The sequence below is a fragment of the Mesoplodon bidens genome (assembly GCF_964165515.1).
Source record: "Mesoplodon bidens genome assembly, chromosome: 2".
Lineage (NCBI taxonomy): Eukaryota > Metazoa > Chordata > Mammalia > Artiodactyla > Ziphiidae > Mesoplodon > Mesoplodon bidens.
Window position 1 is genome coordinate 72,577,411 of NC_138177.1, and position 8,717 is coordinate 72,586,127.

Genomic DNA, 8,717 nt, shown 5'->3' on the forward strand with positions numbered 1-8,717 from the left:
ACTGTCTCCCAGCCTTCTTTCCGCCCACCCAGCCCAGTCCCCCCTAACCCCTTACCCAGTGCCTCCTAGGTTTCCTCCTTCTGTCTGACTAGTGCTGGAAGACTGAGCTCAGAACTGAACACAACGGCCCGACCCCCTCTCTCTGTCCCCTCCTCAGGGCAGAGCCAGCGCCCGACAATGGCCTGCCCCCTCCTCTCTGGACTGTCAGCTCTCCCGCTCCCTTACCTGGAGCTGGGGGCGGCCTCCGTGTTTCCCTCCCCCTGGAATGCCAGGCTTCCTCTCTCCCAGTGCCTTCGTCCCTGCCACACCCCCACCCCCCATCCCCAACCCCATCCCGCCTCACTCGTCCTCAGTCACCATGGCAACTGCATCTCTAAGTGGGAGGGACTAGAATCTCCCCATATTCTTCCTCCTCCTACCCAGTGTCCCCCTGCGCCCCACCTTCTGCGGCTCCTAGATCCACATGTGTGGAGGAGGCAGGGCTCCGGATATGGGGGGAGGCAGGAGGGGGCACACTAGCCCCTGGGGGTCCTTGCTCAGCTAGCTCCCTTGCCCACCGTCAGGCAGGCACCACAGTGCAGATGTTCCCCAGCTGGGTTCAGGGGGTCAGTTGGGGCCAATTCTCCTTTATGGTCAGTTTCTCTGTGTTTTCCCCATTCTCTCGGGAACTGTGTATAAGTAAGGGGGTCACACCTGGATGCTGGTCCGCCTGACCCCAGGCAAATTTTTGAGTTTGCCAGTGAGGATGCAAATGAACTCACAAATATCTATGCAAAGAAGCCAAGAGACAGGGTCCCTGTCAAGAAGCCTAAGAAGCCCTCTTCTATTAATATTATCCTGGCTTGCATGGCAAGGGCTCCATTGCCAGGTTCAGGTTCTGCCATTTCTTCCTAAGCCACTTTACCAAGAAGATGCCAGAAGCCTTCTTTGGCTAACCCCCTGAGACCTATTAGGAGAAGGTTTGTGCTATAAGAGGAGGGATGGAGGGAAGACTTCAGAAAGGACTTTCCAGAGGTCCAGATGAGATAGGGATAAAAAGAGACAAGACTGAGCTGGATTCTTTCCCATCTGTGAGGCAAGCAGGGGTCTGGGTGGAAGCTTTGGGAGCTGGGCCTGGTGTCCTCTTCCAGCCCTGATCCTGAGCCACTGTTTACCAGAGTTCCCTCCTGTCCCCGCTGGGCCTCAACTTCTTCACTGGTAAAATGAGGAGTTGAAAAAGCCCCTTCCAGGGGACTTCCCTGGCGGTCCAGTGGTTAAGACTCCATGCTTCCACTGCAGGGGTGTGGATTCGATCCCTGGCAGGGGAATTAAGATCCCACATGCTGTGTGGCCAAAAAAAAAACAAAAAGAAAAAAGAAATGGAAAACAAAAAGCCCCTTTCAGGTTGGCCTCTCTCCGCCTGTGAGAAGATTGTGAGAAAAGGTACCATGGGACTGGGGAGCAAGAGCCCTGGATCCGGGGCTTCCCTGGTGGTGCAGTGGTTGAGAGTCCGCCTGCCGATGCAGGGGACGCGGGTTCGTGCCCCGGTCTGGGAAGATCCCACATGCCGCGGAGTGGCTAGGCCCGTGAGCCATGGCCGCTGAGCCTGCGCGTCCGGAGCCTGTGCTCCGCAACAGGAGAGGGCACAACAGTGAGAGGCCTGCGTACCGCAAAATAATAATAATAATAAATAAATAAATTTTTTAAAAAAGCCCTGGATCCCAGGCCTGGATACCTATAACTTGCTGTGTGATCATAGGCAGGGCACTTGCCCTCTCTGATTCACATAGGTAAAACGATGGCTTTCCAGCTTACCTGGGAGCAGCTTGGCTTATCTCTAGACTTACTATTTTTAGGAAGAAGGAAGTGAGTGTGCTGGTGCCGGCCCAGGGCAGAGGGTTTCACAGGCCAAACCTGGTTCCCCTTTAGGTTAGGTCTGGGTTGGGGTGATGGGTGAGCATTTCTGTCCGGGGCAGGGCAAGAAGGGTCTGTGGTGAAAGCAGAAGTGGACTGAGCAGAGCTGCTACCACTTCCCCCCACTTCCCCCATGTCACTTCCTGACATGCCATCCTCTGTGCCTTCAGCCCGAGGCCCTTGGGAACTCAGAGGGTGCCTACAGGCTCTTCTTCCCCAGGACTGGGACACACGGCAGGAGGGGAAGAAATGATTTGGAATCAAGGTGGCAGGGATGAGAAGAAACTGGGCTAGGGCTGTAACAGGCAGGTTGGACTGCAGAACGACTTTACACCCGGGGGTGTCCTTGGCCCCCATCTCTTTCCCTTTTAGGGGAATTGGTCACAGTCTCTGTGGCAGAACTGGAAGGGACTACATTTCCATTTGTAAAAAGGGAGTAAAGTAGGGGGAGTCTACAGCCCCCGCCCCCAGCTCCACTTCATTCCAGGTTACCCAGCTGGGCTTCAGGGAACCTCTCCTGGCTTTGACATATGGAAATCAAAACTTGCAGGCAGGAGCTAAGTTGTCTTGACGAGGGAGCAGGGGCTTAGTCTCCCGTGGGGACCGTGGCTGTAGTTAGAAGTTTGCTGGGGTAAGCTGGACTCCCAAGTCCCCTGTGTCTAGTTCACTGGGGTAGAGAAAGAAGGAGAACCTTTCTACAGCCTAATCTCCATTTCTCCTGCTGGGGCACACACAATTCCATTTACTCTGGTTTGCTTAGCCTCAGTTTCCCCATCTGTGGGAAGACGGCGTCAGGGCCCTATGTCTTTAATTGCAGGAAGAGCAGGAAGTGGCTGGGTGGAGGTTAGCAAATGAGGGTCCCAGGAAAATAAGATGGGGGAGTGAAGGGTGAGGATACCCAGGCATCCTGCCCCCAGGCTCTGTCCCTCAAGATCCCTGGGGCTACCCTTCCCCCAGTCTGAGGCCGGAGGACCACTCAGAGGGCCCCCTACGTTATCCACTGAAGCTGGCACACAGATATTCCGTGTCCATATGGCTAGGAAACTGACATCCCACGCCACCCCATCCCACCCCAGGGACCACGGTCCCCCTTCCCCACCACTTTCAAGCCTTACCCCCAGCCCAGCAGTGGAGACCCTAACCCAGGCGTCCAAGACTTCCAGCAGAGTCTGTACCGGGCAGGGGGAGGAGCAGAGGCAGGCAGGGCAGGGGGAGGGGTGGGGGCCCTGCCAGCCCCCTCCAGTGCCCCAGTTCCCAGGCAGCTCTTAAAGGGACCAAGGAGAATTAGCTAGGGGCAGCTTAAGGGGGTAGGTGTAGAGGAAAGTAGGTGGTGGGGAGAGGATTAGGTTTGCAAGGGACAGGAGGGCCAGAGTAGGGGGCCTGACACATCCTCTATTCCCCTGGAAACCCCCAGACTCCTCAGTCTGGCCCTTTCTTCCTCCCATACGACCCCCATTTTGGCCACCCAGCTATGACTACCACCTCTTCGAATCCTGGCCCCTATTCCCCTTGGGCCCTTGCCACTTCCTCCCCCCTTCCCCATATTCGTGCCACCTCAGCCTCCGGCGAGAGCTGCCAGCTGGCACTGACTGGTACTAAGCACAGAGAATCAGCCCAAGGATTGTAAGGGACTGAGGCCTGGCCCCAGGGCGGGAGGGGAGGCCAGCACTTCAGAGTCAATTTAGGGTGGGGGAGGGCAGGAGGCATCTTCCCCTCTCAACTACCTTCTATGTCTTGTTTCCTTCACCCGTCCCTGGGTAGGGGTCACTGAGGTGCTGGGGAGGCTAAGAGACAAAGGGTCCTGGCTCAGCCCCTCCCTCTCCTACTCCCTGATCAGCTGTCAGGGTGGTGACATAGGAAAGGAAAATGACTTAACCAGTTACTTCTGGCCCTGGAGGGGCAGGGGGCAGCTGAGAGATACATATAAGTAGAGGGAAAGAGAAGTGGAAACTGAAAGACAGCAGTGAGCCAGCAGAAAACCTCAGTTCTCATATCACTGCTCTGCTCAAAAATCCCCCTGGCTCCCCAGTGCCCGTGGAATTAATTTCAAACTCCCTGACTGGTGTTCTAGACCTCCTCTCATCCCTTCAGCCTGGGAAGGCCCCGCCCAGTCCACTTGGACCCTGCCTTTCCTCAAGTTTCAGTTTAGACTCTATGCCCTACCTGGGATGGTATTTCTCCTCATTTCTACCTGATAGAAATCTTCCATGCCCTCCCCACAAAAGGACCCCTTCCTCTGTAAAGCCCTCCTGGGTCCTCCCACAGTATTCTGAGTTGCCACAGTGTTTTCTGGGAATCAGGAGTCCTGGGTTCCACCAGCAGTGAGCTAGGTGACTTCAGGTAAACCCCTCTTCTCTCTGGGTCTCAGCTGCCTCACTTAAAACGGGAATACTAATAGTCTGCCCCCTATCGTTTTGGAAGTAATTTGGCTAAAGGTCTCAGGTTCTGCAAAAGCGTTCACACTGCGTCTATTTCTGAGTCTATGCATTTACAAATACTTATAAATCACCTACTATATTGTCAGACACTGCACTAGGTACTGGGGATTCAAATAGACAAAAACACCTATTCTCAGGTGTATGTATTCCAGTATGGAAGACAGAAAATGAACAAATATACAAACAAAATATGTCCAGTGATGATAAGTGCCCTGGAGAAAAACAAACCAGGGAAGGTGGCTCAGAATGAGGAGGAGGATGCTATTTTATTAAATTTGGTCAGGGAAGGCTTTATTAGGTGGTGACATTTGAATAGAGACCTGAAGAAAGTGAGGGAAAAAGCAAGCAGATATTTGATGGGAAAAGTGGTCCAGGCAGAGGGAACCACTAGTGCAAATGTCTTGAGGCAGTCGTGTGCTTGGTGTGTTCTAGGAATTACATGGGCAGTCACTGCAGCTTAAGTGGAGTAAGCACGAGGGAGAGCCGTGAGAGGCGAGCTGGAGGGGTCGTCATACCTGGCTTTGCATGCCATTTAGAGGACTTTGGCTTTTACACTGAGTGCTTTGGGAAGGCTCTGGAGGGTTCTGAGCAGAGGAGTGACCCAACTATTAAAGGACCACTCCGCTTCTGTGTGGAGAATAAAGTGTATGGAGCAAGGGCAGGAAACTAATGCCATAACCCAGACAAGAGATGGTGGTGGTGATGAGAATGAACTGGATTCCAGATATATCTTAAAGATGGAGTTGGCAAGATTTACTAATGGATTGAACGTGGGGTATGAGAGGACAAGAGGAGTTAAAGACAAACTCCAGGGTTTTTGGCCTGAGCAACCGGAAAGAAGAGTGGTCGTTGGCTGAGGTGGAGAAGATTATAGGCAGAGCAGATTAGAGTGGAGTGGAGGTGTAGAAATCAGCATATCGGTTCTGGACATGTAAACTTTGAGAGCCATTAGACTGTCAAGTGGGTATTCAGGTCTGGAGTTCAGGGCAAAGGAATGAGCTAAAGGTATAAACTTGAGAGTCACCAATATATGGATGGTATTTAAAGCCATGCACCTGGAGGAAGTCTCTCAGGGCCTAAGTGTAGACAGAGGAGAGAAGAATTGAGCCCTGGGTCACTCCATCCATCAGAGGTCAGGGAGAAGAGGAAGATTCAGCAATGTCAGCTGAGCAGCGACAAACAAAGTCAAGGGAGATGAAGACTGAGAAGTGGCAGCTGGGTTAGCAACGTGCAGGTCATGGGGACCTTGCAAAAGCAGTCTTTTGGGAATGAAGGAGGAAGCAGATCAGCAGCTGAGAGTGAAGAGGGGAAGTCTGAAGAGAGAGAACAGGTATGAAATAGTCATCTGGAGAAAAGGGATGACTGATCTAGGGACAGGAGTAGCAGGGGAGGGAGTCCCAGGGGTGTGTGGTCATGAATTTAAAGACCAGTCAGCAGGGGAATCATCAGAATTCCATCCGAAGAACCTACCTGAAATATTTAAAGACAAGACATTCACTGAAGCATTATTTACAATCATAAAATTGAGAATTAATCTAAATGTCCAGAGGGGGTGGTTAAATGAAGTGTTGTATATTCATTCAGCCATTAAAAATGGCTGCAAAACACAATATATTTGCAAAACATATGACTTAATAGCTATAGATAGATAAAATTGAGAGGAAAAGCTTTCTCCCTTATCTTTTTTTTTTTTTTTTTTTTGCGGTACACGGGCCTCTCACTGTTGTGGCCTCTCCCGTTGCGGAGCACAGGCTCCGGACGCGCAGGCTCAGGGTCATGGCTCACAGGCCCAGCTGCTCCGCGGCATGTGGGATCTTCCCAGACCAGGGCACGAACCCGTGTCCCCTGCATCGGCAGGCGGACTCTCAACCACTGCGCCACCAGAGAAGCCCCATTTCTCCCTTATCTTAAGAATCAATATGAAAAAGATAATCTTGCCAATAGAAAGATGAGCAAAAGGGATAGAAACATGTTATTCACACCAGAAGAAATGCAAAAAACCAATATATGTGGATGGAGAAAAGGTTTCAACGTCTCTTCAAAGAAATGCAATTTGAAACACTAATGAACTATAATTGTTTTCCTAACAAGATGGCAAAGATTAAAACTGACAAAAATCCTGGTGTTGGGAAGAGTTTGGGAAAAAGTGGGCTCTGCTGCAGGTGAGAATGGTAATGACCCAGTTTCTCTGGATGACACTTGACAATATTATCAACGGACTTTATAATATGTATACCTTTGTCTCAGCTAGTCCCCTTCATGGAATTTACTTCTTGGAAATGCCCAGAGATGTGTGCAAAGATGTCTGTTCCAGGACACATTATTTACAAGAGCCAGGAGGAAATTGTAAATATATGTATATATTTGAAAATTGAAAAAAAAATGCTTGAAGGCCTTCCCCCATAGTGTTCATAGTGTTTACCCCTGAGTAGTGGCAGCACAGATGATTATAATTTTTTTCTTTCTCTTGTTCTACCCTCTCTGTAATGGCCAAGTATTACTTACATGATAGGAAAAGAGTCAATGTTATTATTATTGTTTTTAGTAAATTTACTTATTTTATTTATTTATTTTTGGCTGTGTTGGGTCTTCGTTGCTGCATGCAGGCTTTCTCTAGCTATGGCGAGCAGGGGCTACTCTTCGTTGCAGTGTGCAGGCTTCTCCTTGCAGTGGCTCCTCGCAGTGGCTTCTCTTGCTGCACAGCATGGGCTCTAGGTGCGCGGGCTTCAGTAGTTGTGGCACGAGGGCTCAGTAGTTGTCGCTCTTGGGCTCTAGAGCTTAGGCTCAGTAGTTGTGGGGCATGGGTTTAGTTCCTCCGTGGCATGCGGGATCTTCCCCGACCAGGGCTTGAACCCATGTGCCCTGCATTGGCAGGTGGATTGTTAACCATTGCGCCACCAGGGAAGTGAGAAGTGGCAGCTGGGTTAGCAACGTGCAGGTCATGGGGATAAGTCAATATTATTTTGAAATAACATTGGAAAGTGCTTATGCATGTTAACTGAGAAAAGCAGAATCAAAGTTTAAACCACGGCGAGACCTTAACTATATAAACTATCAATAAATACATGTTCAGGAAAAAAAAAATCTGGAAGGAAATCCACCCGGGGTTGCCTCTGGGTGATTGAAAGGGATGACTTCTTTTTTCTTCTTTGTAATTACCTGTGTTTTCCGTTTTACTACAGAGTATGTGTTACATGTTATTAACAGCAACAAAATTCTTAATAGTCATTTGTGGTTCGCTGAGTGTCATGTGAAGTAACCACGTGTGCGACGTACCCGCTGGGCTGAGTCGTAGCTACCAATTCGACTGCATGGTCGGCTTGCCGCAGCTTTTGCGGACTTGCCTTATCGCTCTGCCCTCCTCAAGAGCCGGGACCTTGCCGGCTGGTCCTGGTGCTTCCCAGCCCACAGTGCCCACCTAGCCTTCTATGTTCAGAGTCCGCGCCATCCATCGGAGTCCGGCTGGGCTGGAGAGGAACCAACGGCGTGGGTGGGGCTCTGGCGCCCCCACGTGTCCAGCCCAGGAAGTCCTCATTTAGAAGAGACACCACATAACAAAAAACAAAAAAACAAAAAAACAAAAAATAGAAGAGACACCAGACTCTAATGATGCCCAAGACCCCATACCCACTTGGGACCCCTGAGGTCTTCGCCTGGGACTGAGAAAGGGTTTCCTTCTTCGAAGCTGCCCACCTCAGAAAGGGACCGCTTCCTCAAGCCCACGCCCCATCCTCTCAGCATCACTTTCCCAGAGACGCCTGGTTTCAGCCCATGGGGAACCAGAACTTTCCAACAGGACTTAAGAGGCTTTTCTCCTCTCATTCATTTTGCTTTCTCCAATTCGTTTTCCCACAAACCCAGACATGCTCTTTTTCTCACAGAGTTTTTTTTTTTTTTTTTTTGGCTGCGTTGGGTCTTCGTTGCTGCGTGCGGGCTTTCTTTAGTTGCATCGAGCGGGCAGGGTCTACTCTTCCTTGCGGTGCGTGAGCTTCTCATTGCGGTGGCTTCTCTTGCTGTATTGCGGTGGCTTCTCTTGCTGTGGAGCACGGGCTCTAGGCGCGTGGGCTTCAGTAGTTGTGGCACGCGGGCTCTAGAGTGCAAGCTCAGTAGTTGTGGCGCATGGGCTTCATTGCTCCGCGGCATGTGGGATCTTCCCAGACCAGGGCTTGAACCCGTGTCTCCTACATTGGCAGGCTGCGCCACCAGGGAAGCCCCTTCTCACTGACTTTTGACTGCAGGCTCAACTCCTCTGTCCCAGGGAATATAAACTTATATTTTATCATCACTATTTTCTTTTCAGAGGGGGAGCATAGTGTCACAGAAGTAGGGGTCTACAGCCAGGACCCTGGGCTCTCTGCCATCTACTAGCTGTGTGGTCTTGTCGAG